Source organism: Sus scrofa, chromosome 14 (assembly GCF_000003025.6).
Source record: "Sus scrofa isolate TJ Tabasco breed Duroc chromosome 14, Sscrofa11.1, whole genome shotgun sequence".
NCBI classification, from domain to species: domain Eukaryota; kingdom Metazoa; phylum Chordata; class Mammalia; order Artiodactyla; family Suidae; genus Sus; species Sus scrofa.
In genome coordinates this window covers 45,674,816-45,702,777 of record NC_010456.5, presented here as the reverse complement: position 1 = coordinate 45,702,777, position 27,962 = coordinate 45,674,816, and the positions used below count along the sequence as shown (strand labels likewise).

The following is a 27,962-nucleotide window of genomic DNA, read 5'->3' as shown; positions in this document are numbered from 1 at the left end:
ATCATCAATGGAGAAGGCCATTAAACTGACATTACAATTGTTCTTGTGAAAATAATGCTTTCTTGAAGGCATATGCCTTTTTGGAAAGGTTGTAATACTTATTTAGTCGTCAAGGTACATGGTGCTATCATACAAGCACTTCTTTCTGATGAACTTTTGCAGGAAGAACACATTTTATTTATTTATTTTTTTCTTTTCTTGGCCACATCCATGGCATGTGGAAGTTCTTGGGCCAGGGATAGAATCCCAGCCATAGCTACGACTACACCACAGCTGTGGCAACGTCAGATCCTTAACCCACTGCACCAGGCTGGGGATCAAACTGGCGCTGCCACAGAGGCAATACCAGATCATTAACCCACTGTTTCACAGCAGGAACTCAGAAGGCCACTTTTTCAGAACCATTCTTGGAGGTGCTTCAGATGATAATGATCTTCTGAACCAAAAGTCTTTTCCAAGCTTTTTGGAGTGGACTATTGGAAGAAGCTTGCTTTTAGATTACTAAATATAATAAACATGGCTGAACAGTAAGTGGAAAGCCTTCTGTTAAGAGTTAAATAACTCTGCAGTTGCTTTTCCTGGCTCCACATAGCTAGGATCTGCAAGTATGACTGTCATTAACTCTGCGGCTGGACTTGAGAGAAATTTTTAACAGTGACAAAACGTCTTAAAAATGTAATATTTTAAATCTAAAATTAGAAGATATGGAGTTTTTCTAAGTCTGTTAAAAAGTAATGTGTTCTGAACAGATTTTCATTAGAATGTTAAAAAATTTACCTGTAGACAAGAGAATTTAGTCCATCACTTTTAAAAACAAACTTGAAAATAAAGAAATTGAATGAAAATGGAGTCTTAACCATAGCATACCCAAATCACTGTTTTAGAAACTGTTGTTTGGGTTGTCTTTGTCTTTGGTTTTATTTTAATTCTATCCAAGATGAGGAGAAGAATTATAAATGAAAAAATGTATATTAATGTTTACATCATTAATGAGAATTATTTTCTTTTGAAAGGATTGAAAAATAATTCTAGCCTGTATATTCACTTTATTTGCTAGTTCACAAAATTACTATTTTTCTCTATTTCTAGGCATTTTATCACTTTATCCTCACAAATGCACCCTAAATTCTTCATTTAAACACTTTATTGATTGTATCTCTTTAAACACCAGTTTTGTTGTTCTCATTTTGTGTTTGTGGGTGCCTCCCAACCTGCTAGTCTGCTCTTTTACTTTTTTCTTTTTCTTTTTTTTTTTTTTTTTGCCCTTTCTTGGGCCGCTTCCGTGGCATATGGAGTTCCCAGGCTAGGGGTCAAATTGGAGCTGTAGCCACCGGCCTACGCCAGAGCCACAGCAACGCGGGATTCGAGCCGCATCTGCAACCTACAGCACAGCTCATGGCAATGCCGGATCCTTAACCCACTGAGTAAGGCCAGGGATCGAATCCGCAACCTCACAGTTCCTAGTTGGATTTCGTAACCACTGCGCCACGACGGGAACGCCTGCTCTCTCTTTTAATAACTCCTTTCTGAATCCCAGACATCATCTGTTAATTACTAAGGTCTGGGTTTAGAAGTCGCAGTTGCCTCTTCTCTCTCATGGTAATACAATCAATCCATGTTCCTTCTCACAATGAAATGTTTTCTATACGTTCTATTTTTGTTAATTATTTAGCATGTTTATGATAAAACAGATGTAACTCAAGATGAAGATAAACTAGAGTATGCTCAAGATAGGCACCATAGCCAAGACAAGGGTCTAAAGCGTGGCCTTTAAACTGTTTCAGATGAGGAATGATAGAAGGAAATGGATATCTTTAGTGGTAGGAAGGGGCATATAATATTTATTGTCCTCAAGTATTTGAAGAATTATTATGTGGAAGAGGAATTAGCCATGTTCCTTGTTGCTTAAGAGGTATGCAAGGGGTAATTTTTTTTTTTAAAGCTTTCTCTCAATTTTTTAAAATTATTATTTCCCCAATACAATTTTTTTCCCACTGTACGGCATGGTGACCCAGTTACACATACATATGTACATTCTTTTTTCTCCCATTATCATGCTCCATCATAAGTGACTAGACATAGTTCTCAGTGCTACACAGCAGGATCTCATTGCTAATCGATTCCAAAAGCAATAGTATGGTATATAAATCATATCTTTAAAAAACAGTGCAAGTTTTTAAAAAGTATATAAAGATTTTGTAAAGATTTTAAAGATTTGTAAAGATATATAAAGATTTTAAAGATAAATAGTTGGTAGAAATGACAGAGATATGTTTTGGTTTATCTGTTTAATTCAGAGGAGAACTTTGAAATATAATGGTCTCCAGATATGATTCTCTCTGGAAATAGTGAGTTTTCTATTAGTGGAGGTGTTCAACTATGTGCTATAAGGCTGCTCTCGATAGGCTTTAGGCATTAGGTAGGAGGTTGAATTAGATGACCTTTACACTGGATTTCTTTGATTCTGAAAGATGCACTCTTTTCAGCTCTTTAATAATATAGGAGTTAGTAGACAATAGGCATGATTATGAGAGTGACCTCTTTTTTAAAGTTTAGAACCATGCTGTTTAACAATTGTTATTTTTCTTCCCATGATTATCACCAGTTTTTCACAGGGGGAGAAGAATGGAGTGAAACTCCCACATCTTGAAGGTGGATATTGTATAACATTGCAAGGAGGACAAGGAAGCAAGGATAAGAGTCATAAATTGCAGCTGGAAGCTTGGAACTGATTCCTTTACTCTGCAGTAGCTCGGAAAGGATTCGGCTCCAAGTTTAATGAACAATGAAACATGATCTGAAGAATTCTATGCAAGAAATACTCTGTTGCCTGGTTCTTCATGACTTCTAGTAATTTTAACTTCTGCTCTACAGGAGCAGCAGTGCTCTTTGTTCACCTTCTCAAGATGAGCTTTTAAAATAAAAGTTGGGACTTTTTCCTCAAAGCGTGTGCTGATGGTATATATTATGAAACAAAACATTCTCAATTGTTTTGAGAATCATGGAATCTTTCTAGGTGGAAGGGACCTTAGAAGACACCTGATCCAATCTCCTTGTTCTTCCTGAAGAACTAGAATAGTTCACTGGAAAGTGGAATTGGAAAGTTGTGTTTTTGCCACATGCAGTAGTGATGTTTTAAAAACTTCCTTTATTTATTATTATTTTCTTCAATCTTTTGTAACTTTTAGGGAGTCTGCTTCCTAGCATCTTAAGTCTATTCCCTAAAAATGTGTTTATAAAACAGAAAAAACAGAAACTCTAGATGAATTTATAGTAATTCTTCCGTAATGTAACCAAATTATAAGAGATATTGTTAAAATATAAATGAGATTATTAAAAATTCACAAATATCTCTTCTGGAATACTATTACTGAATAGAATGAGTTACACCTCTCCTTGTCATTTTGATAGTTAATTGATACTCTTAACATCCTGTGGCCTTAACTTATCTATCCAACTCACGTCCAACTCACGTCCCTTAGAGAGGGTGTTGACTCTGTAGCATTCAATTCATTTTCTTGGGTTGTGTACTTGGCATTGTTCCAGATCCAATAGACTTGCCCTTTGGTCATTAAGCATCAAGAGAAGTGATGGCTGTGTGAGAACTAGAAAAGTAGAAAAGACATTTGTCACCAGGATGATGCAGTCCTTGTAATTCATTATATGTGCAAATCACAGTGCAATTATACCATAAAAGTACATAGACTAAAAATATTATTGTACTTGGTAACAACCGTAACAACTTTCTTGTAAAATAAGATTAGAGCTCTGAAAAATGTAGTCAGTGAAGCAATTAAATGGATTACTAGGCCACACCTACCCTTGACTCTCAGCCTTATAATCAAAAGACATTCTGTCTGGTCCAAACAGCAAAACTTCATATAAAACACTGTGTGTGTGTGTGTGTGTGTGTGTGTGTGTGTGTGTGTGTGTGTGTGTGTACATGCATAACAATTCTTTCATATTTTCAAACCTTGGAGCCCAGGGAGCCTGGGCAGGCTGGGCAGAAAAACCTTTGTTCATCACTCCCTTAGGGAAATACCAGGTATAGAGTACCATAAACCTTGGGAATAAGCATTGTTATGCTTGTGTTTGTTTTCCTTCCTCCTAACTTTCTCCAGATGTATCTTTGTCTCAGGTCTAGGAAAAGACTAGACAGGCTGGAAAAGAACTCTATTACTTTTCTTCTTAATTAGAACAGAAAATAAGTAAATGAATTTACTCTAGTATGAAATTTTTGGACGCATTTGCTCTCCAAAGACAGGTAGAGACTCATCTATGAAGTACCACGTAGGATAGTACTTATCTAGTTTCCAAAACATAAAATGTGTTCTTTTTTGTTGCTTTTTAACACATTTCCATCTTGCTTTAGGCAGGCCACATACATACCTCTTTAACAGAATTTCTAGGGTATGTACCTGCTCAGAGGGCCTTGTAAATGTTTCTGTAAATTTGTTAACAGCCTTTTCAAAGATTTAAAGAATTTCCATGAATTAATAATAAACTGAAAGCCACCTCATTTCTGACAGGATGTGAAGCATAGACTAGAACTCCATTGTGAGTCCTGTTTCTCATCTGAGGGCAAGGTCTAGTAGAGGTAGAGCACACACTCACCCAGGTTAACCAGGAGACTGGGGTTAGACCTTGGACTCCTGATGTTGTTACGAGGTGTTTGAGACTTTGAAATTTAGAGACTTTTTTCCTGAGATGAAGCATTTTTCCATTATTAGCTGTTTGCTAGTGCCAATTTTGAACTTTTAATGTAGCAGATGTTACCAAAGTTTCTGATTGTCTTTCTGGGTATCTCTAGGATTGTTTTGCTAAATCCCAGTGGAAAATGCATTTAAAGGCCCACAAGGCTGTTCCTCTGCTACACAGCAGGGACGGGCTCTTTCCCATCTGTCTCAATCATAGACTTCCCCCTGAAATTCAGGAAAACGTTTGTCGTGTTAAGTCATTAACAACTGTTTCAAAACAGTCTGATTTCTAACAGTTGGTGCATGTGGAGATACCTAATTAAAATAATTCCAGTCTTGTTAATAAGATAAGTGTGTTTTCTAGTTGCTATGGGATTATTGCTATCAAATACAAAGGGCATGAGGCTTAGCCAAGTGAATTATTCTTGTATTCCAGTACCTTTACCAATTTCAGTGTAATTTAAGAGTTTAAATCCTTATATTTTTTCTTACATTTTCATTTCAGTGGACGGAAGAGGTAATTTGGAGAAATGTTATAGATGGAATACTAACAACAGATATAATACCTGTAAATCCACAGGAGATTGGCTACCCAGAAAAGTTCATGGAAACTGAAATGCTAATATATGATGAAATAGCCTCTTGTCTGAACTGTTCCACTACCACTATCTTTTCCATAAGTCCCTCAACTGAAATTGATCTCATCCTTCTTTGAACTCCTGGAGTGCTTTATCTATATCCTTCTTATGGTACTTGCTACTTTCTGCTGTAAATATTTATATCTATACATTTTATGCATGCTTCTCCTTAAGGCAGGCTCTATGATTGACCATAATCTTTTCTTCTATAGGGCCTAGGGCAATGGTATGCACATGATGGTTTACTCAGTATCATTTGTTGAGTGAATAATCAATAGAAAGAAGTAACATTTTACATTTACTTTAATAAATACTTTATACAATCATATCCTAAGTCTTGAGAAGGTACTTAGAATCTGTTCTTAGGCATATAAGGATGTTTTTATTTTATTTATTTATTTGCTTTTAGGGCTGCACCTGCAACATATGGAATTTCCCAGGCTAGGGGTCGAATCAGAGCTGCAGCTGCTGGCCTACCCCACAGCCACAGCAACACAAGATCTAAGCTGTGTCTGCAACCTACACCACAGCTCGTGGCAACGCTTGATCCTTAATCCAGTCAGTGAGGCCAGGGATTGGACCCGCATTCTCATGGATACTAGTCGGGTTTGTAACCCACTGAGCCATGACGGAAACTCTAGGATGTTTTTATTTTTATATTTTTATTTTTTTCCTTTTTATGGTCATACCTGTGGCACAGGAAAGTTCCAGGGCTGGGGGTGGGGTCACATTGTAGCTGCAGCTGCAGCTGCAGGCTTACATCACAGCTGCAGAAACACCCAATCAGAGCTGCACCTACGCCGCAGCTTGTGGCAAATCCAGATCCTTAACCCACTGAACAAGGCCAGAGATCGAATCCACATCTTCATTGAAACAGTGTTGGGTTCTTAACCTGCTGAGTCACTATGGGAACTCCCAATATTTTATTTTTAAAGCTCAAAAACACCAAGTCAAAATCATTAAAATTTTACATGCCCAGTTTTCTATGAGAAGAAACTGACATATGATTCTCCTAGCAGAATCAACAAAACTTTCCAGACAGAATGCATGCCATGTATACAAGCCTTTTTCAAGAAAACTGTGTATAAGAATAGAATTCTTGGAGTTCCCGTCGTGGCGCAGTGGTTAATGAATCTGACTAGGAACCATGAGGTTACGGGTTCGATCCCTGGCCTTGCTCAGTGGGTTAAGGATCTGGCATTGCCATCAGCTGTGGTGTAGGTTGCAGACGTGGCTTGGATCCCAAGTTGCTGTGGCTCTGGTGTATGCTGGTGGCTACAGCTCCGATTAGACCTCCAGCCTGGAACCTCCATATACTGCAGGAGCGGCCCTAGAAAAGGCAAAAAGATGAAAAAAAAAAAAAAAAAGAATAGAATTCTTCATTAAGGGTACAGAGCTCAGAGCTATCATGAAAGTCTCCTGTCATAACAACATACACAATTAAATGATGAACTAGTGGGCAAATAGAAAAAACTCGCCATGCATTTGAGGAGCAATTAGAAAATAAAATATTTGATCAAGCCCTGCTTCCATCAGTTACAGGTTATTCCCAGCCCTCTGACTCTGAAAACAAATTCTACCCCTGATGACTGATACTTTTCTGACTCTTGGTGGTGATCATTATCATCTCATTTCTGTAGCCTGTCTTCCTTAAAGCTCTGCCCTCCTAGATAATTCTCATAAAACAAACATTAGGATTTTGGCAGCTAATGATAATGCTATTTTAAATGCTTCTAGTAAGAAGTCACATAGGGACACCTGAGAAGATAGAAAGAAAATAAAGGGTGGATGGGAAACAGGTGATAGAAAGAGTGATGGAGAGAGGGGGGAAAGTGGAGGTTGGGTGCTGTATGTAGGCTGTGAGTGAACAGCAGCAGAGGAGGACACAGGATGGGCTGACAGGTAGGCCAGTGCCTTGGAGAAGATAAGAAGTGTGTGTATAGGAGAATAGTGGTTTACATTTGCCAATATCATTCCTTTTGGGGTGTGTGTCTTAAAAACAATGCATGTATTCAGGTTTTTCCCATCTTATTAATATTCAGTCTTTTTGTTAGTGGTTATGTGTCTTTTGCCTCTGGAGCCTGTCATTTTAGCAGCAAAAAGATCAAAAGCCAAGCAATAGTCACATGAAGATGGAAGCTTATTACTTCAGGTTTTGGGGCCGATGTTTCCTTAAAAAAGTATGTCTGTCTTCTCAGCTCTGGCTGACCTCCTCAGACTTGTGGTGTGAATAGCTGCAAAGATTGTTTTCATGACAAAATGAGACCCATCACTGCTTTGAACCACACAAAGGTGTTTACCTTTGATGGCAAGAAGCCAAGCAAAACCTGTCTAAGGCTCTCCTATAGCCTCTCACATCCTTGTTATATGTGAAGCAGAAAAGTTGGGGCATTTGTGAGATAAGATGCTGTTTAGAGTTAAGAACAGCTTGACTTTGGTTGACTGCCAGGTATGTTGGGAGTCAAAGAGACCCTGATTTAATGCTTCTCTGAAGCACTTGGTGCAATAGCTGGAGGAAGGGCATGTTGGGCCTTCATGGAGACTCTAACTTAGGATAGTATCTGTACCCAGGGCCCAAAACAGGTGGTAACATGAACAAATGTTAACAAGGTTTTGACTTTAGAATCCAAAATCATGTTTAACAAGAGATCAGGGCAGTTGTCTACTTAATGGGTTGAATTGTGGAATCCATCTCCCATTCACTTCCATGTCCCCTTTCAGACCTTAGTCCTGTAAATATAGGAAGGTAACAGCTTTGTTCATAACCTAGTAGTCTGTGGCTAAACCAAAATGTTTGGGGCCAGTTTTTCCCCATGTGTTGGCCTTGTAGTAGTCCTGTTGTGGATCTAACATCAAGTAACAGGTAACAGTAGAACTGGTGGTAGCAAGGAGCAGTGATTGTTATCTGTGTTACTTCTGGTAAGTTTGGCAAGAGCCCATTGGTCTTTTTTTTTTTAATTATAGTTGATTTACAATGTTCTGTCAATTTCTGCTATACAGCAAAGTGGCCCAGTCATATATATATATATATATATATATACACACACGCACACACACGCACACATTCTTTTTCTTTCAAAAATTTTTTAAAGATTTTAATTTTTTCCATTATAGTTGATTTACAGTGTTCTGTCAATTTCTACTGTACAGCAAGTAGACCTAGTCATATATAAATATATATTCTTTTTCTCACATTATACTCCATCATGTTCCATTACAAGTGACTTAGATAAAGTTCACTGTGCTGTACAGTAAACTTCTATGCATATTTCTTGGTTTGCTTCATGAACAGATTGGTGTACAGTTAAGCGATATAAAAGCACAATATCTGTAACCTTTGAGATTGACTACTTCCATAGGTTAAATTACTTTCTGAAGACTGGGAGATTGTCTAGAATTTGTATAGGTCTCTTACTAGTCTATGGCCATAGAATAATTAGACTTCCATAAAAAGTACATCTGAAAATCTTGGTTGTAAGAGCATGATTGGAGATAAAACTTTTGAAATTTTTTTCCAGTTTTGCCGATGAAAGAAGCTAAAACAGAGACATGGACACATAGGAAAAAATTGTCCACACTAATGATAACAGCTACCATTTATGAGAGCCTCATGTGAGTTAGGCACTGTGCTGACATTGTTACCTGCTTCACATCCTAACAATACAGCAAGAGGGTTTTAGAAGTTACAGGGGAGGAAGCTGAGTCTAAGAGTCAGTAACTTTCTGATGATTATGGAGTTAGTAAGTAGTGATCTGGGATTTGATCCTGGTGTGCTGACACAGGAGTGCTGCATACTTTCTATGGTTGTGTGCCTTGAGATTAAGAAGGATTACAGATAGGCCTGCAAAGAAGTAGTGCCAAAACTTCTAAGGCATTGAAACTCAGAAAATAGAGCTTTCAACACCTTATCAAAGATCACAAACTAACAATGTGTGATGATCAGAATGAATTACAGAATGAGTTACTTAACTAATGCTCTAGGGTAATTTCAGGTAAAGAAAAGTATTAATAGCTCTTATTTTCACATGTGCCACCATAGGATTTTTAAGGAAGTGATTTTCTATGCTTTAAAAATGACAGTGTTCATAAGCCCTGTGTTTCCTGTCACAGAGTTAGGCATTATTCAGTGCAGACACTATTTTTCTCCTTTTTCCATCTACTGCTACTGGAAACTGCTGTTCCCCTAAGCCTACCATGCTAGTGCTTCCTCTGACAAGCTTTTAAAAAGTGATAGTATTGTGTTTGTTCTTCCTGTGCTACCATTTCAAGGGTTAAACAGAAGACTTCAGGCTCCAGTCCATCATTTATAAATAGATGTACCCTTTGGGAGCCTGTATTTAAGAGTAATTAGTACTGAAATCAGGCTTTAAATTTGGACTAAGGGTAGAGGAACTTGACCAGTAAGCAGATGGGTGCAAGATCCTGGCTTTTATCTAAGAAAAGGATCAATTAAAAAATCCTGTCTCTCACGTGCACCCGCATGTTCATTGCAGCACTATTCACAATAGCCAGGACATGGAAACAACCCAAATGTCCATCGACAGATGATTGGATTCGGAAGATGTGGTATATATACACAATGGAATACTACTCAGCCATCAAAAAGGATGACATAATGCCATTTGCAGCAACATGGATGGAACTAGAGAATCTCATCCTGAGTGAAATGAGCCAGAAAGACAAAGACAAATACCATATGATATCACTTATAACTGGAATCTAATATCCAGCACAAATGAACATCTCCTCAGAAAAGAAAATCATGGACTTGGAGAAGAGACTTGTGGCTGCCTGATGGGAGGGGGAGGGAGTGGGAGGGATCGGGAGCTTGGGCTTATCAGACACAACTTAGAATAGATTTACAAGGAGATCCTGCTGAATAGCATTGAGAACTATGTCCAGATACTCATGTTGCAACAGAAGAAAGGGTGGGGGAAAAATGTAATTGTAATGTGTACATGTAAGGATAACTTGATCCCCTTGCTATACAGTGGGAAAATAAAAAAAATTATAAAAAAAAAAATCCTGTCTCTGAAACATAGCAAAGGTGAATTCAATGAACAGATCTTGGAGTTCCCTGGTGGTCTAGTGGTTAGGATTTGGCACTTTCACTGCTATGGCCTGGGTTCAATCCCTGGTCAGAGAACTTAGATCCCGCTTTAAGCTGCTACACATACTGCAGCCAGAGGAAAAAAAGTAAATGCATAGCTCTTCTCCAATAAGTTGATATTTAGATTTGGCCTCATGGATCATCAAATTAGCTGATTATGTCTATGTTTGGCTAGGAATCCAATGGTTCAATTTGATGATATATGACTTTGACCTTCATTAGGAGATGATGGTTCATTGAGAATATTATTTGAGCTGGGCAAAGTGATAAGTTGTTGTTTGTGGTTCTTCATCCTCTTCTTGCTGTTCTTCATCTTGCTCCTTTTCCTCTTCCTTCTTCTTTTCTCGTTCCTCTTCCTCTTAAGAACATTTTATGATTTAAAAATCTTATTGATATGCTAATGAAGAGACAACATTAATGTGAGAATAATTATCTTGACTTTAGGGTTGTGTGATGTGACTGTCTATTGCTCAGCATTGTGCTTTCAACACTATTGGGAATGGATGAAGGAGTAGGGATATATTTCTGAGTCTGACTTCTCTGAATTTCTTTTAAGGACATTTAAAAGCTTTGGTTTTAATTTTTATTTTGACCATATGACTTGAATAATCACTTAATGAGCAATAACCCTCTTACTGCTAACCTAAGCCGGTACTGCTAAGGGAAGGGCCAGTTCAGCCAGTATATATTTGTCCCTCTCATTGGTTCCCTGACTGGCTAAAATATGCCTTTGACTTTTCCTTTTGTTTCCCCCTTCTTTCTGGCCCTCTACCAACCTTTCTTGTTGCTTCCTTTTTAGACTGTAAAGTATCCTGTGTTATCTTTTTTATCATACCTCTCTGATACCCTTTTTCCTGCTCTTACTACTCTTATCTCCCTTCTCAAACCAAATATAAATGAGAATTAAAGAAGCTGAAACAATTTAAAATAAGAATAAAACTTTTGCCTTTTCAATGTTTGATGAATATGTATTTGTGTTTTTAAAAATGTTTCAGAGTCTAAGAGTTGAAGAAATTAAATTGGATCCTGTTGGATTCTTATGTATACACACTTGTTTAGAATACAGGAGGCTGAAAGAGTAATACTAGAAATATATTAATAAGTGGCCTGAGGAGTTGGCACTACTGCTGTTACCATCTGGTCTATCCTAAGTATTTTAGCCAATATTTATGCATTAAGTCACAAATTTATTTAGATCTTCTTTTTTTTTTTTTGTCTTTTGAGGGCTGCATCTGCGGAGTATGGAGGTTCCCAGGCTAGGGGTCTGATCGGAGCTGTAGCCGCCGGCCTATACCACAGCTACAGCAACTTGGGATCCGAGCTGCGTCTGCAACCCACACCACAGCTCACAGCAATGCCAGATCCTTAGCCCACTGAGCGAGGCTAGGGATTGAACCTGCAACCTCATGGTTACCAGTAGGGTTTGTTAAGCACTGAGCCATGGCGGGATCTCCCAATGGTTCTATTTTTTTTCAGAGTAAGAATGAGCTGCTCACTAACTCAAAGATTTTGCTTTGCATTAAGCTTTTTATGTATATGAAAAGGAAATGTTTCTGAGTGCAAAGTGGTGGTATTGTTGCTATTGGTGCTGCTGCTACTATTACTACTATATACAACTATAAACATAATGGGGCTAAGAGGAGGAACTCTTTTTGAATATTGAATAGACTTGAGTAATGCAGACCTGAAAAGGGAATAAAGCAGGTCATACCAGTCTTAGAAGAGATAGCTTAAAGTAAATGTTTCTTTATGATCATTCTAGATTTGATACTAATTTAGACAAACCAGCTGTGGTCATCTGGGTGATCTGAATTTGGTCTGGGTATTAGATGAGGTGAAAACCTATTGAAATGGAAGGGCAAAGTCTTTAAAAATTAGGTTGCAGAAAGTGTGTAGAATATAATGTCATGTTGATGAAAACATGCTTATGAATATGTGCTTATGGGGCAAAGGGGAAGCTCTAACAGGAAATAGGTCACAATGTTAACAGTGCTGGTCTTTGGGTGATGGGAATGTGAAATGTTTAGTTAGAAATTTTTTGGCTCATCTGTATTTTCTAGTTTTCTGCAATGTATATGCCTCTACAATTATAATAGAAGGGTGCCTTGATAAGTGACTGTTGAAGAGGAATATCTTGTAGAGTCTCCTTTTGGAGGACGACTATTGCTGTGGAGCCAGGTGAGGCATGACAAGGGACTGAGTGCCCTGAAGGCATAAATATAGTGATTTTGGTTTATACAAAACATCAAGAATAAAAACTTACATTTTTAAATGATACTATTTAAGATAAATTTATCAACTTTTGGGGTTATAAGAAATTACCTTCCTAATTATGTTTCAGAATGATAATAATATTAGTTCCTATTCTCAGATTATACACAGATTATCATGGAAAGAGCTCAGAAATGAGCTAGGTGGCTGGGGAAGACTGCCTGGGATTTAAATTTTACAGAGATAATGCAGAGTTCATGATATTAAGAGTTTGGCAGAAATCCCTAGGAGTTAAGAAATTTCAAACAAAGGCTGACAGGAGACAGTTGGCTGGAAAACGAGAAAGTCTGGTAGAGTTGAAGTGCATCATATATTATGATCATCAGCAATGCAATGAATTTTCATTGCCAGATCACTAAAGTTAGAAATAATAAAAACTCTTTCCAGAGTTCTGTTGTGCAGAGGCTTAAGAATCTGGTATTGTCACTGTAATGTCTTGGGTTGCTGCTGTGGCACAGGTTTGATCCTTGGCCTGGGAACTTCCATGTGCCATGGGTGTGGCCAAAAACAAAACAAAGCAAAAACTGTTTTGGTTTCTTTATCCCATATTTAAGCTTTATGTTAAGCTTTATGTTCAAATCACATTATATTTGAACCAGCTATGACAGTCCTATTTTTCTAGATTGGAGGAGGAATAAAGATATAGAAGTAATAAACTGGAAATTAGAATGGCAAAAGGCCAGAGATACTTAGCTGGTAGGGAAGTCATGTTTGGCCTGAAAAAAATCTTATGAAGCTGCACCTTACTTGGGCAGTAGGTTTCAAACTCAGTACCTAGAGTGAAAAATGGAATAATCAAAAGTGCCTTGAAAAGTATCTTTAAAAATTTCATGTTAGAGATTAGTAAATTTAATACAGCAGATTTTTCCTCCACTGTTAGAACAAAGCAACATTTCCTTAGTTGAGCCCCAGATATAGTTGGCTTGTGTTTATGGGCCATGATGTTTAGGGAAAAGTAATGCTTTACACACGAGAATCACCCTCAGCATGGCCAAGTGTTCATACTATGAGAGGCTCATAGATAAAGTTTTTTTTTTTTTTTTTTTCTTTTTATGTCCATACCCATAGCATATGGAAGTTCCCAGCCCAGGAACTGAATCAGAGCCACAGCTGTGCAATGCAGGATCCTTTAACCCAGTACAACAGGTTGGGGATCAATCCTGTGCCTCTGCAGTGACCCGAGCTACTGTGGTCAGATTCATAACCCACTGCATCATGGCAGGAACTCCGAGAGGCTCATCGAAACTGAGATTGACTGAAGGGGAGCACATTTATAACTTCCATTCCTTATTTATGCCCGCACTTATATTTCTTGTTCCTAAAGTTTCTTTCTCCTTTCCCTCATATTTTCTCTCTCTCCGCCCCCTCTCACCATCTCTTTTGAGCACACCTGTGGAGCTCCATAGTTCTCAGGGTGACCATTTTAGGTCCTTATGAGATCCTCCTTGGTTTGGAATGGGTTGAGGGTCAGTGTTCTGGCCTGGCAAGGTTTACACTACACCTAGCAATACCCATGTTTCTGGAACCATTTAGTAAAGACATTTAATACAACTGGTGTCACCTTGAAGATTGGGTCTGAACTGGGCTCTTGGGGCATCTAGTCTCGCCAGACACCTTTAAGATGTTAAGGCCTAGTTCAAAAACTCTGAAGATGTATGGGATTCTAGGGGTTAATTTTGAGGCTACCTGAGACTTGGGATATATGCAGGGATCCTGGGCTGAAAGCCTTCCAGGTTATTAAAGGAGTATTTTCCAAAGTGAAATTCATGTGGGCTGGACTTTGTATGGTCTGAGAGGCTATATTTTATAGTAGAAAGAGAACTGAATGAGAGGTCAAAAACTTTGTTTTATGACACCCCTTATTCTGTGTTCTTAGGTCAGTGTTTCTTAGCTTTTTATATTTGTGGAACATTTTTAAAATGGCATTTCGGTGACATAATTGGAGGGAATAAAATCTCAAAACAGCACTAAACAAATCAGTAGCAGTTAGTATAGTTAGAGTATTACATGGTCCTGGCACCTATAAAAGCATCCTTGGTTCATATACTACTTACATGGTCACTCTTTCTGTGCTGTTTTGCTGTTGAGCTGTTCACTGCCAGCCTGTGCTGTCTTATGTAATTATATGGAACAGTATTTGTGGTTTAAGTATACTCTTTGGTACTAGCTTTGTGATACGTTATTCCTCTTGCCTTTTATTCAAAGTAATTCTGTACTCTACATTTGTACTTTCATCAGTTACGAGGGGATAGTAAGAACTGTCTTACCTACCTCAGAACTATTGTGGGGATTTGTGAGTTCTAAAGGATGCAAAAGTTTTATACAACTTTATATAAATTATGAAGAGTTATAGAACTGTAAGGGGTTTTCATTAATTCACTTGTCTCTTTGCCATACTAGACAGTAGTATTACTGGAACCAGGGATTGGATTTTTTTCCTATACTTTGTTCCCAACATATAGCTCAATGTTTGGCATGTTAAAGATAGTCAATAAATATTTATTAAATTTAAATTTAAAATTATTTTTATGCTTAATATTGGATTTTCTTGCCAAATGGCAGTATCAATAATGCAGAGATTCAGCTGTGTACTGGTAGAGCTCATCCTGTGTAGAGGAACAAGGGGAGTGTTTAGCACTTCTTGGGGGGTATGGATGGGGAGCAGGGACAAAAGGGTGATTAGATTTAGGTACCATCTTTTGAGAAGCACTCTTCCTAAATGCAGTCAGCTGGATTATTGCATGGCTGCCGTGTGCAAGTAGAGTGCAGCATTTTGTTTAGTCTGGTTTGAGATGTTCTGAGTAGTTTTTGTTATTATAGTATGTCTATTGCAGGTTCTTCCACAGCCTTATAGATTTCATTTTCTTTAATTGGGTTGGGGAGGGAGAGAGAGAACAGCATTTGCTTGGCATTCTTGCCTTTTAGAACTGTGGGTTATTGATTCAGGGGCCTAGAATAGTAATGCTTGGAAGTAAAATTCCCTAGGGAGCACCGATGTTAAAGGGCAAAGGGAAAATGATTAGAATTTAAATCTCCAGACTCCACTGAATTTGTGGCTTCATTAAAAAAGGAGGGGAGGAGGAAATGATCTGGGTGGCTGCTGTAGGCTTTGTTTAACACGTGCATCCACAAACTGATAACTCAGAATTACAGCCGTACAAGTTGAGCTATATGGCTGAGTATGAACAGGCAGACAGTGGACTGCTTTTACTGTCAGACCTCCATTTGGGCCGTGTTCAGTTACAGACAATCAATACTAGCAAAATATCTTATTTTCTAAGGGAGAATGTAACCTTTGGCTTTCTTTGAACTGGTGAAATCTCTTTTGCCTGTTTGTGGAACATGTAATTACCAAATTACATACGCATTTTTTTCTTTGATGTGTCGCTCGTTAGAAATTCTACTTCTCTAAAGTCAGATTTTTCTTTGAGACTATTTATCTGATACCTAGTATTGCTACTTACTTACTTAATTAATTAACTTACTTACTTACTGTCTTTTTAGGGCCAAACCCACGGCATATGGAAGTTCCCAGTGTAGGGGTTGAATCGGAGCTACAGCTGCTGGCCTACGCCACAGCCACATAAACACAGGATCTGAACCTCGTCTTTGACCTACACCACAGCTTGCAACAATGCCAGATCTTTAACCCACTGAGCAGGGCCAGGGATTGAACCCACATCCTCATGGATACTAGTCGGGTGTGTTACTGTTGCGCCACAAAGGGAACTCCAGTTTATTTATTTTTTAAAATGAGAGTTGTAAAGTTTATTTCAGGCTCTCTCTTGTTTTTTTCTTTTTTTTTTTGCCACACTGGCAACACGTGGAAGTTCCTGGGCCAGGAATCAAACCACACAACAGTGACCAGAGCCACAGCAATGAAAACACAGGAGCCTTAACCCACTAGACTATTAGAGAACTCCCTAGTATTGCTACCTTAAATAGTGCATTCTCTAGTGTGTCTGTTAGCAGAGGGAAGCAATGAGGAATAATGGGAAGAATATTAGACTATAATGACAAATAGGTTCAAACAACTGTGTGACCTTGGACAAATCACTTAATCCCGATAAGTATCAGTTTCTTTGTGTTTATTCATTTTTAAAATTTTAGGGCCACAACTGTGGCATATGGAAGTTTCCAGGTCAGGGATTGAATCAGAGCCACAGCTATGACCTACTCTGCAGCTGTGGCAATGCCAGATCCTTTAACCCAGTCTCCTGGGCCAGAGATTGAACTTGCGCCTCTTTGGCGACCTGAGGCACTCTAGAGACAACATTGGATCCTTAACTCGCTGCACCACAGCAGGAACTCCTCTTTGTGTTTAAAGTCAAAGACTTGGATTAATGACTTCTGGGTTTTTTTGAGCTTGGAAATTTTACCATTTTATGAAATGAAGTAGTTTCGTTAATCTTTCAACTTTTAGCTAATCAAAAAAATTCTCTTTTCTTTTGGAATGTGTGGTTTCCTTTTAGAGAGGCCCTGTAGTATAGTGATTAAGAGCATGGGCTCTGGAGTTAGAATATCTGGGATAGAATCCTTGTTCTGAAGTTAAGTGTACTAGTTAATAGTCCTGACTATTTTATCTCTGTGCTTTGGTATCATTCATCTATAAAATGGTGATATTAATAATAATGCCCACCTCCTAGGTTGGTAAGGGTTAAATTAGGTAATAAGTTTAAAGCATTTATAGTGGTACTTAAGTGCTTACTGTTATTACTAATTTGTTGTTTCCCCAGTGAATTTGCCTCACTAGTGATTCTACTTTAATAAGTATTTAATGTAGCATATATTTTTCTGAGTACATTCTAATAGATGGAAATTGCTGCCAAAATTGTTTGGAGTTATAGGGGAATGCTATCTTGGTATTACAAATATGGAACAATTTATAAGAAAATAGTTAACTAAGTACAGTTGCTAAATTAGCATATATATTTCAGAAGCCTGCAGAAGGTTTCTATCAATGATATTTTACCAGTGCTTCAATTTATTTCAAAGTCTGTTTTGTTTTTTTTAGGGCTGACCCCAAAGCATATGGAGGTACTCAGGCCAGGGGTCAAATCAGAGCTACAGCTGCTGGCCTACGCCACAACCACAGCAACACAGGATCTGAGCCATGTCTGCGACCTACACTACAGCTCATGGCAGTGCCTGACCCTGACCCAGTGAGTGAGGCCAGGATGGAACCTGCTACCTCCTGGTTCCTAGTTGGATTCATTTCTGCTGTGCCATGACGGGAACTCCTCAAAGTCTGTTTTAAAATTATTGTTTTAAACTGTGAGAAGAGACATTGTGGTACTCAAGAATCAGCAGACCTGAGATTTTAGCTTTGTGACTTGAGACCACTCACTTACCACATAATTTTCTTATGTGAAAATGAGGTGGTTGGAATATCTGATCTTAAGTACCTTCGAGTTGATATTTTAGATTTTTGGGTTTAGGGGCTAAGAGCGTAACTTGAAAGTGGTTTCTTATTTGTCTATATTAGCCATAGTTGTGAATATTTTTCAGTTTCTAAGAAATGTGAAATTTATCAGTGCCTTCCTATTTTGCCTGCTTTGATGAAAGATAAGCCACAGTTCATATCCAAATGGTGGTTAGGCTTTAGATGCATGGTGTTTAAAAATGTTGTTTTTGTTTGAATATATTTTGTAATGTAAATAATTTGGTTGAGCAGCATGTGTCAGGGATGAAACAGCCCTACAAGGACATGAGGGTTGTTTACACAGAGTTTATATAAATACACAATAACAATGAAGATTGGGATTCTTGCTGTTCTGTGAAGGAAAATGTTTTCTAGCACCAAATCTGCCTCCTCCAGAAGAAATAAAAGGAGTGAGGAAGGAAGGAAGAAAGACTGATTTGTTCTCTTTCTCTCTTTAAAAAAAATATGTATGGCAGATATTTGTGTGTGTTAAAAACAAATCATGTTCCTGTATCCATGAAGATATGCACATAAATGTGTACATCTTTAAAGTGGATTAAAGGAGCATCATCAGACCTGATTGGGGATATAGTACAATATACTTATGATCTCTATAAGTTTTTTTAACTGAAACTCAAGTTCGAAAGATATAAGTGTTGAGGCTTTCACTTACAATGATATATGGTTATTCATCTTGTTGACAGTAAGTCGATCATTTAAGCTGGTTCAGTAGGAGTCATAGTTATGTTACAGCTCCAATGTGTTTCTGACTATTCTGAGGAGAGGGACAAAATATCAAGCCACTGGGGATAATATAATATTCTGAAGGCTGCACTATTCAAATGCTGCGTGTTCTACATGCTTTTGGTTTCATAAAAACAAAGCAAGAGAACACCCTCATTATGGAGATTGGGCAGTAGCCCAAGCAGCTGTGAAAGTGAGTAGAAAACTGAGCCTATTTGTCTCAGGTTTTCCATTCATTGTGTCCAGAGGTTTAGTATCACTAAGCAAAGAGGTCACATTGCTTATTGGGGTTTGAGAGTCAAACTCATATTGTTGTAGGTTTGACTTTTTCAACAGTTAGTTGAATCTTTTATTAGCAGAAGTGGCTTAAGTAGTGATTTTAGTGTAATGAATGGGCATCTTAGCGGGGAAGGACTTCTTATGTGTGACTGAGGGGTTTCAGGAATCCCAGAAATTGAATTTTAGATTTACAATCATGGTAACAATGGCAAAATAAAATGTTTTCACTAGTTGTTTTCAGAATCAAATGCAGTAACCTTTAATTGTTATATTCAAGGCAAGGTGCTAATGACTTCAGATAATGATGCATTTTACTATAACATATATATGTATATGTGTGTATAGGTATATATATTTTCTACAAAATTGTACACTAAAAATAATAGGAATTGTGGGAAAAATAGGGATAGATATAGACTACTCAAAATCTATGCAACTTTGAACCAATGGAACCAAAGAAAAAAAAAAACAAAAAACAAACACCAGTAGCTTGGACAGCCTAGGCAGGCAGCTCAGCATGAGTGGAAGTTGCCATAGATATTAAAAATGCACCAAAAAAGAGTTTAAAAATGCTGACTTGCAGAACTGTGAGATAATGCGTTTGAAAGTGGAGCTATGAGCCAGTGGGGTTGCCATTAAGATGGGCACAGAAGAAGGTAAGACTTTCCCTGAGGTGAGAACCAGAAATTATACCTTTCTTAGCCCATGTACAGGCATTCACTTTTCATTTTCCTTAAATAGAGCAAAGGGCCTTGTTTGTGTAGCAGCCTCACTGAAGCCATTTTACTTTTCCTTCTAAAGGTTATAATTCTATTCTATTATTCCACCTCTACTTGCCTTAGCAAAAAATTGCATATGAACCATCATAACCTATTGACATGATATAAGTGGTGTTGTGGAAGTGTGTTGTAGCAGAACAGACTGTAAAAGTACAAGATATGAACTCTACCTCCATGAAATTGATCATCTAGTTGAGGATCTGACAAAAAAATTTAAATGATGAAATGTTTAAAAATGGCTCAAGTAAATAATGCAAGAAATAACAAAATCCAGGATATGATTATCAAATGATTAATGTAAACATAATTTCTCTAGAAACTTAGAGGTGGGGAAAGAGCTTTTCAGAGAGGGATGGTCAAGGACAGTTAAGGACATGGTGGATCAGTGATTTTAGTTTAGGTTTAGTTTCTTACTCTAACTTTCTAACTTCGTGGGTGAAGCTAAATAAAAACGTTTGGAATTCCCATCGTGGCTCAGTGGTTAACAAACCCGACTGGCATCCGTGAGGACACGTGTTTGATCCCTGGCCTCACTCAGTGGGTAAAGGACCCAGCATTGCTGTGGCTGTGGTGTAGGCTGATGGCTATAGCTCCCATTTGACCTCTAGCCTGAGATCCTCCATATGCCATGGGTTTGGCCCTAAAAAGACAAAAATAAATAAATAAATAAATAAATAAAACATTTAATTTCATGCTTCAGAGGAGTTATACAATTCTTTTCTTTCTTTCTTTCTTTTTTTTTTTTTTTTTTTGCTTTTTAGGGCCGTACCCAGATATATAGAAGTTGCAGGGTAGGGGTCAAATCAGAGCTACAGCTGCTGGCCTACACCACAGCAACAGCAACTTGGGATCTGAGCCATATCTGCAACCTACACCACAGTTCACGGCAACACCAGATCCCCGACCCACTGAGTGAGGCCAGGGATCAAACCTGCAGCCTCAGATACTAGTCAGATTCGTTTTCACTGCGCCACAACAGAAATTCCTGATTTATACAATTCTTAAGATTCTAAAACTCTTATATATTTTATATTCTCTTTCCCTCATACACTCCCTCTTCTTTTTCACTCCAAGGTTTGTTTTTTTTTTTTAAAGTTCAAAAGGAGAATATTTCATGAAGCCATAGTATAGAAAGAATATTCATTATCTGACTCAGTACTCAAAGATAAATATTCTAGGAATGGATCTTTAGTTTTCTAATGTTGTTAATTGTGATGTGTAGTCAGTATGTTCAATTCAATCCAACAAAGTTTTTCTGAATGCCAAGTATTGCATAAGACTGCTAATTGCTGAATAAAATATGGTCCCTACTCATCAGGAGAGAGTAGGAAAAGAGGCATAAACAAAATAACATGAAAGTATAGGAGAAAGAGAAATAAATGCCAACTTGGTACAACTGTGGATGTCTTCTTATAAAAAATGGGATTCAATCTAGACTTAGAAAGATTGCAAGATTTTGGCAGACATACTAGAGGAGAAAAGTATTTTTGGCAGAGGTGGAGCAAAGAATAGATGCAGGAAAATGCTGAATGTGATCAGAAATAGAGTTGTGGGTGGAGTAAAGTTTTCATGGATGGGGGTGTTTAGTAAAAGATAAAGTTAGAAGACTATATTGGAGCCAAATTGAGAAAGTCTTTGGATACCAGACTGAAGATTTTGATTTATCTGTGTATAGTGGAGAGCCAGTTAAAGTTTTGAGCCAAAGAATACATGATCAGTTTGGAAAGGAAAAAAAAAACTCATAATAGTTGAGTGTCTGCTATGAACATTGTTGCTAACATTGCATGCTTTATATTCTTATTTTATTTACTCTTCATAGTAGATCTGAAAAGTAGATATTGTGCGTGGAGGGTGTAAGTGGGAAATCTCCGTATCTTCTGCTCAGTCTTTCTGTGAACCTAACACTGATTAAAAAAATAAAGCTTGTAAAACAATTTTAAAGTAGGTTTTCCTGTCTCCATTTACAAATGAGCAAACTGAAACCCTGAAATTGCAAATGATTGGTTGAAGGTTGCATAGCTGGTAATTGACTGCTCAGGGAAAGTCTATACCTGTCTAATCTTTAAAGTCCATCATCTTTCCACCTAGGAAGTACATTAGATAAGTGATTGGATGCCGAAAGAGCAATGGTAAGCCTGTTGCAGAAGATATGTGATGGGGGCTGAACTAGCAGGGGTAATGCAAATGGAGAGACTAATGGGATGAGGCTAACAAGGAAGAAACTGTATTGAAGATACTCATTTAACTGGGAGAATATCTTCATGTGGTTACCAAATATTTAATGCACATCTACAATATGCCTGCTACTGATTTAGGCAGTGGGGATTCAGTATTGAACAAAACAAAGTCCCTGCTTCCATGGAGTTTGTATTCTAGTGTGGAAGAGAGAAACAATACATAAATACATTGGGATGGGATGCAGTTTCATCTTGGGTAAAATAGAAAGGGTTTCTTAAGAAGTGATGTATGAGCAAAGACGTGGAGGAAGTAAGGGGAAAAGCTGTGTGGTTTCTGGGAATCAAAAAAGAGTAGTCCAGGCAGAGGGATCATCAGGGTAAAGACTGACAGTAGGAAATGTGCTTGCTGTACTCACAGAATATGAATGAGAACAGTTTGGCTGGAGGGGATGACTGGAAGGAATGAATGGCATAATAATAGAGGATGAGGTCAAAGAGGTTGTTAAGGGGAGGGCGGATCATGTAAGGTTTGAAGGCCAAGGTAAGGGGTTGGATTTTACTTTAATGGGAGGATATCAGATGGTTTTGTGTCAAGTAGTGATATGTTAAGACTAATGCTCAGAAGGGTCATCCTAGCTGCTATGTGGAGAATAGGTTATATGGGCTCAAAGGCCAGACCTGTGAGGCCAGCTAGGAGGCTTGGACCAAGGTGGTAGTGATAGAGTGGTTAGATTCTGGATCTTTTTTGAAAGTAGGACTAACTGGGCTTGCTGAAGGATTGGCTATAGGGTATGAGAGAAAGAATGAAGCCAAGTTATTTGGATTGAGTAATTTCTTGAGAAAGGGGAAGAATATGGATAAAGGAGGTGTGAGGGGAAGGGAGGTTGGAATTAAGAGTTCAGTTTTTGATGCCTATTAGACATCTAAGTGGAGACCTGAATACACATTTAGATTCAATGCAGTTATAAATTTGAGAGTTGTAGGTTATAACTATGTTCAGTTGCCCTGAAATCGCAAACCATAAATGAAGGTAAGTGAGGGGATGTGGACAATTTAGGATAAACACATCACTACTGTGGGCAAAGGGCAGTGTCTCAAACTCCAATGTCATTTTCATCAAAGAAAGTGCACAATAAGTAAAGCAACAGACATAATAGAGAAGAAGTCAAAATAAATACATATTGGGGAATAGAATATTTAGAAAAGAAGATAGTCAGAAACCAGGAAAGGAAACCAAGACAAAATAGCCAGTGAATGAATGATTACATCTGCTCTTTCTGCATCCAGTCTCTTTTCTAATGCACTTCTTAACTGGAAAGATAGTGGACCTTAGAAGAATAAGAGAGAATGGAACCCTTGAGTCCAAAAGAGAAAAAAGTTCAAGGGTGAGAAAGTGGAAGGTCAAGTAAGATGCGACTGAGAATTAATCAATTGATTTGACAGCATGATCACTGGTGATCTTGCTTAGAGACATTTTGGTGGAGAGGATTCAAGAAAATGGGAGATAGAAAGTAGTGACAGGAAGAATAGATAGCTTCCTGCATTTTTGAAGTTCTGTTGTTAGGTGCATATGCATTTATGATGATAGTGTCTTTCTGATGAATTTGTACTTTGTAATTAGTAAATGTCCTCTTTATCTCTTTGTTTTGAAGTCTACTTTATCTGTTATTAATATAGCCATTTGGATAACTATTTGGTCCAGTTTAGCTCTCATATTCTTTTGACAATTAGATTTTAAATTGAAGGTATTAACACAGTGATATGGATTTGGTTAACATCATGCATTCTAGCTCTCCTGTTCACTTGCTCATTTACTTGTGTTGGAGAGCTGATGAACTTAGGAACAATTACTAAAGGTCAGGTCCATAGATAATCCTGTCAAAGAATCAAATCTACTCTGTTATCTATACTTGGAAGATGGCACAAGGTGAATATCATATTTGCTTTGCCTCATTTATATCAGAAACAACTTTGGAGTTCAGGGAATATTCAACTGATAATATGGAGAAAGCAACTCAGAGCTCCTGCCAAATCTAATAGAGAGTAATAAAATGCCTTGGTATAGGTGTTGTCATAATTGCTACTGTGATACTATAGATTAGTATATTCATATATGTATCTTGGTGGAAATTGCAGAGAATTTATTTTAATCTGACATTTGGTTGGTTTAGATGATGGTTTACTTTATTTCTTTTGATAGCTTGGATTGTACCAGAAGTCACGTTGTTTCATGACTACTGTGCCCATCCCTTAATAAGGCTTATATTGGTAGTTACAATAGAATAATTAAGTTCTTCTTTTGGGTCTGGGCTGCTTCCACAATGCTTAGCTTTCAGCTATAAATCTAAGTGTCAGACTGGCTGTCTACTGGTGTCTATTTTATTATTTAGCCAAATAATGAATAAGCACTTTCTTTTCCAGTGCCTCCTGCTTCCCTTCAGTGCACATCAAATATTTCTTAAGAGGAGCAGGAGATTGAAGGGATACTTACTTTTTAATCTAATCTATTAAGGTATCAGAGAAAGTATGTATGTTTTGAAATATAAATAGGGTGTAATTTTAAGGAAAAAAATCATTTTTAAATCTTGCAGTTTTCTTTGGCAGAAGGACAGTATTAACATCTGGTTACCAAACTGTGGTACCCTTAAGAGAATTGGATGTGGTCCAATTTCCAATAAAATATTGGATTAAGTGACTTCACTTGAGTTTTTTTTTATTATTATTATTTTCAAGTACGTTTTTAAACCTCTGTTCTCCCTGTAATTTGCAGTTTGCATATACTTGCAAGCAGTGATTTCAGTTTACATGATGACTCACTCTCTATACCAACATTTGTAGGACACCACAAAAAATATCGTCAGAGTGAAAATGCCAGGTTACTAAAATGCAGCAGACAGGAAGGCACCATCTACTAATAAGGCAGCTCCATCCATGAATCCTTGTGTTGGAAGGTAGGGAACTGATATCCCTGGACACTAATCTTGTACTAGGAGCTTTACGTATTTCATATCTTTTAGGTTTACAATAAGCCTTTAAAATAGGTGCACTCATTCCTCACAACGATATGCTAAATCAAAAAGGTCAGATATTATAATTTCTATTGCAATGGTTTGGAACCTAAGATAGTAAGTGGTTTGTGAGTTGCCTAAGACCACATAGCCAATCAGTGGTGAAGCTGGGACCAGATCCCAAATCCCTCATCCCTGGTCTTTTCCTTTCTCTGATACTTTTTCTTTGAAGAATGTGGTGGCAGAGCTGTAGGAAACTCTAGTGGTTCATTTTTTTAGTTAGCTCAGTCTTCTCACCTAACATCATCTCTTTCAATAACTGCACACCTTGTGCATGGATATGTCTAATGCCAAGGTGAACACTGTCCCTCTTTGTAGGAATTTGGAGTAGGAGAGGTAAGGCAGGCATGAAATAAATTCTAGCAATGACATTTAACAGGTGATCTATGAGGGCCCAAAGAGGTTGTAATCAAGTAAACTTTTCTAGCAACCTAGTGGGAAAGCCAGGACTGGAGCACTCATCTGTAAAAATGGGGCTAATAGTAGTTTTTCTCAGGTTGTGAGGATTCAATGGATTATCAGATAATCCATGTGTAAAGTATTTAGAACAATACCTGGCAGAGAGTAGCTGATCAATAAATACTGGTTTCAGTTTCATGCTATTTCTGCTGCATATATCTGCCTCTCCAGATTGAAGTGGATAAAGAAGTTGAGAATTAAATACATGCATCTCATGGACAGAAACAGTAGGGGAAAAACCATGCTTTTTCTTATGGAAATGTAACCAATAAATTATTATTCTTTAGTAGAAGCGATTGATTATAAGTGATTGGATTTCATACAGTATGCAGAATTATACAAACCAATGCTTTTAAGCATGTTCCTTTCTCTTGGCTCCTCCTACGTTTCTTAGGTACCTAAATCCCCACTTTTGTTTGGTTAATTTGGGGATTTGTTCTTCTCTTACATGTATCACAACTTTGATGAGACATTTTTTTGTTGTTGTTGTATATAGACAATGATTTTTATGATGTTCCAGAAATGTTTGATGACTTTTTTCTCCCATAACTCTTGTTTAAAATAAACATACAAAATGGAATTGTTTCTTTGTTCTTTAAGTTAGATCTAAAATGTGCTCACTTTGGACCATATTAACAGTGGAACTTTTAATTCTTGTCTGAAGTGATATGCTAATCATGTTTTCTTCTTTCTTTTTAACTTTTATTTGAAATAATTTTACTTATAGAAAAGTTGCAAAAATGATACAATCCAGGATTTCACATTGCACTTAATTGTCATATTTCCTTAAGTCACCTCTTATATGTGACTTTTCTTCCTTGTCTTTATCAGTATTTCCTTTAAGATTTTTTTGGTAGTGCTGATGAGTTCTTTCAGCTAAAAAAGCTTTTTATTTTATTTATCCTTTATTGTGGTAAAAATACACATAACATAAAATTTGCCATCTTAACCGTTTTTAAGTGTACAGGTGTATAGTGTTAAGTGCATTCACATTGTCAGGCAGCTAATCTTCAGCATTCTTTCCATCTTGCAAAATTGAAACTCTATAGCCATTAAACAATTTTTTATTCCTGCCTACCCCTACACATTGCCAACCACCATTCTACTTTCTGTGTCTATAAATTCGACTACTCTAGGTACCTCATATAGGTAGAATCATACTACGGGTTTTTTGGGCGGGGGGGCTGCCGCATGTTCAGCATACGGAAGTTCCTGGGCTAGGAGTCAAATCGGAGCTGCAGCTGCCGGCCTACACCACAGCCATAGCAACACAGGATCTGAGCTGCATCTGTGATCTACACCACAGCTCATGACAATGCTGGATCCTTAACCCACTGAGCAGGCGGGGATTAAACCCATGTCCTTGTGGATACTAGCTGGGTTTGTTACTGCTGAGCCATAACAGGAACTCCTAGAAACATATTGTATTTGTGTTTTTGTAATAGGTTTATTTCACTTAGAAGAATGTCCTCAAGGTTCATCTTTTGTTGTAGAATGAACCTGTGTATCAGAAGTTCTTTTTAAGGCAGATACTATTCCATTATTTATATATATCCCATGTTGTTTATTTGTTCATCTGTTGAGGAAACTTGGGTTGCTTTCACCTTTTGGCTATTGTGAATAATGCTGCTATGAACATTGATACACAGGTATCTGTTTGAGTCCCTGCTTTCAGTTCTTTTGGGTATATACCCAAAAATGGAATTGCTAGATACTGTACTAACTCTATTTTTAATTTTTTGAAGAATCACCATAGTGCTTTCCATATCAGCTTTTATATGTCTGAAAATGTTTATTTTTTATTATGCTATTTAAAAGATATTTTCACTAAGTCTGGAGATTTCTTTCATAGATGTAAAGATGTTGCTTCACTTATCTCTTGTACCATTTCCAATGAGAAGTCTACTGTCATTCTTACTTTGTTTCTGTGTAAAATCTTTATTTTCTCTGGATGCTTGTAATATTTTTTTTCTTTATTAGTATGTTTAAGAAAATTGATTATGATGTGCCTTGTTGTAGTTTTTATTTTAAAAATAATGGTTTTTATTAAACGTACACATTTTTTAGTTCTTATTTCCTTAAAATTTTTTCTGCCCTTTCCTCTCTCTCTTCTTTTTGGAGACTCCCATTACACATACATTAGGCTGCTTGAAGTTGTACGCAGTTCACTTACGTGCTGAGGAAAATGCTGTCTGTTTCATGTTTAGTTGTTTTAATAGGCATGTCTTCACATTTACTAATCTTTTTGTTAGTTTGTAATTTGTTGTTAGTCACATTATCTGCACTTTAGATTTGAGACATTATAGTTTTATCTCTAA

At 37.4% G+C, this 27,962-nt stretch overlaps 2 protein-coding genes across 2 annotated transcripts in view; both read left to right on the top strand.

The window, feature by feature from the left end:
- The window catches only part of CHEK2 (checkpoint kinase 2), a 267,518-nt gene extending 264,573 nt beyond the window's left edge, over nt 1–2,945 (top strand). The window contains exon 17 of the transcript XR_002338281.1: nt 2,606–2,945. The gene's annotated coding sequence lies outside the window, so the exon portion shown is untranslated. The remainder of the gene's footprint in view (nt 1–2,605) is intronic.
- The window catches only part of TTC28 (tetratricopeptide repeat domain 28), a 607,234-nt gene that overhangs the window by 222,249 nt on the left and 357,023 nt on the right, over nt 1–27,962 (top strand).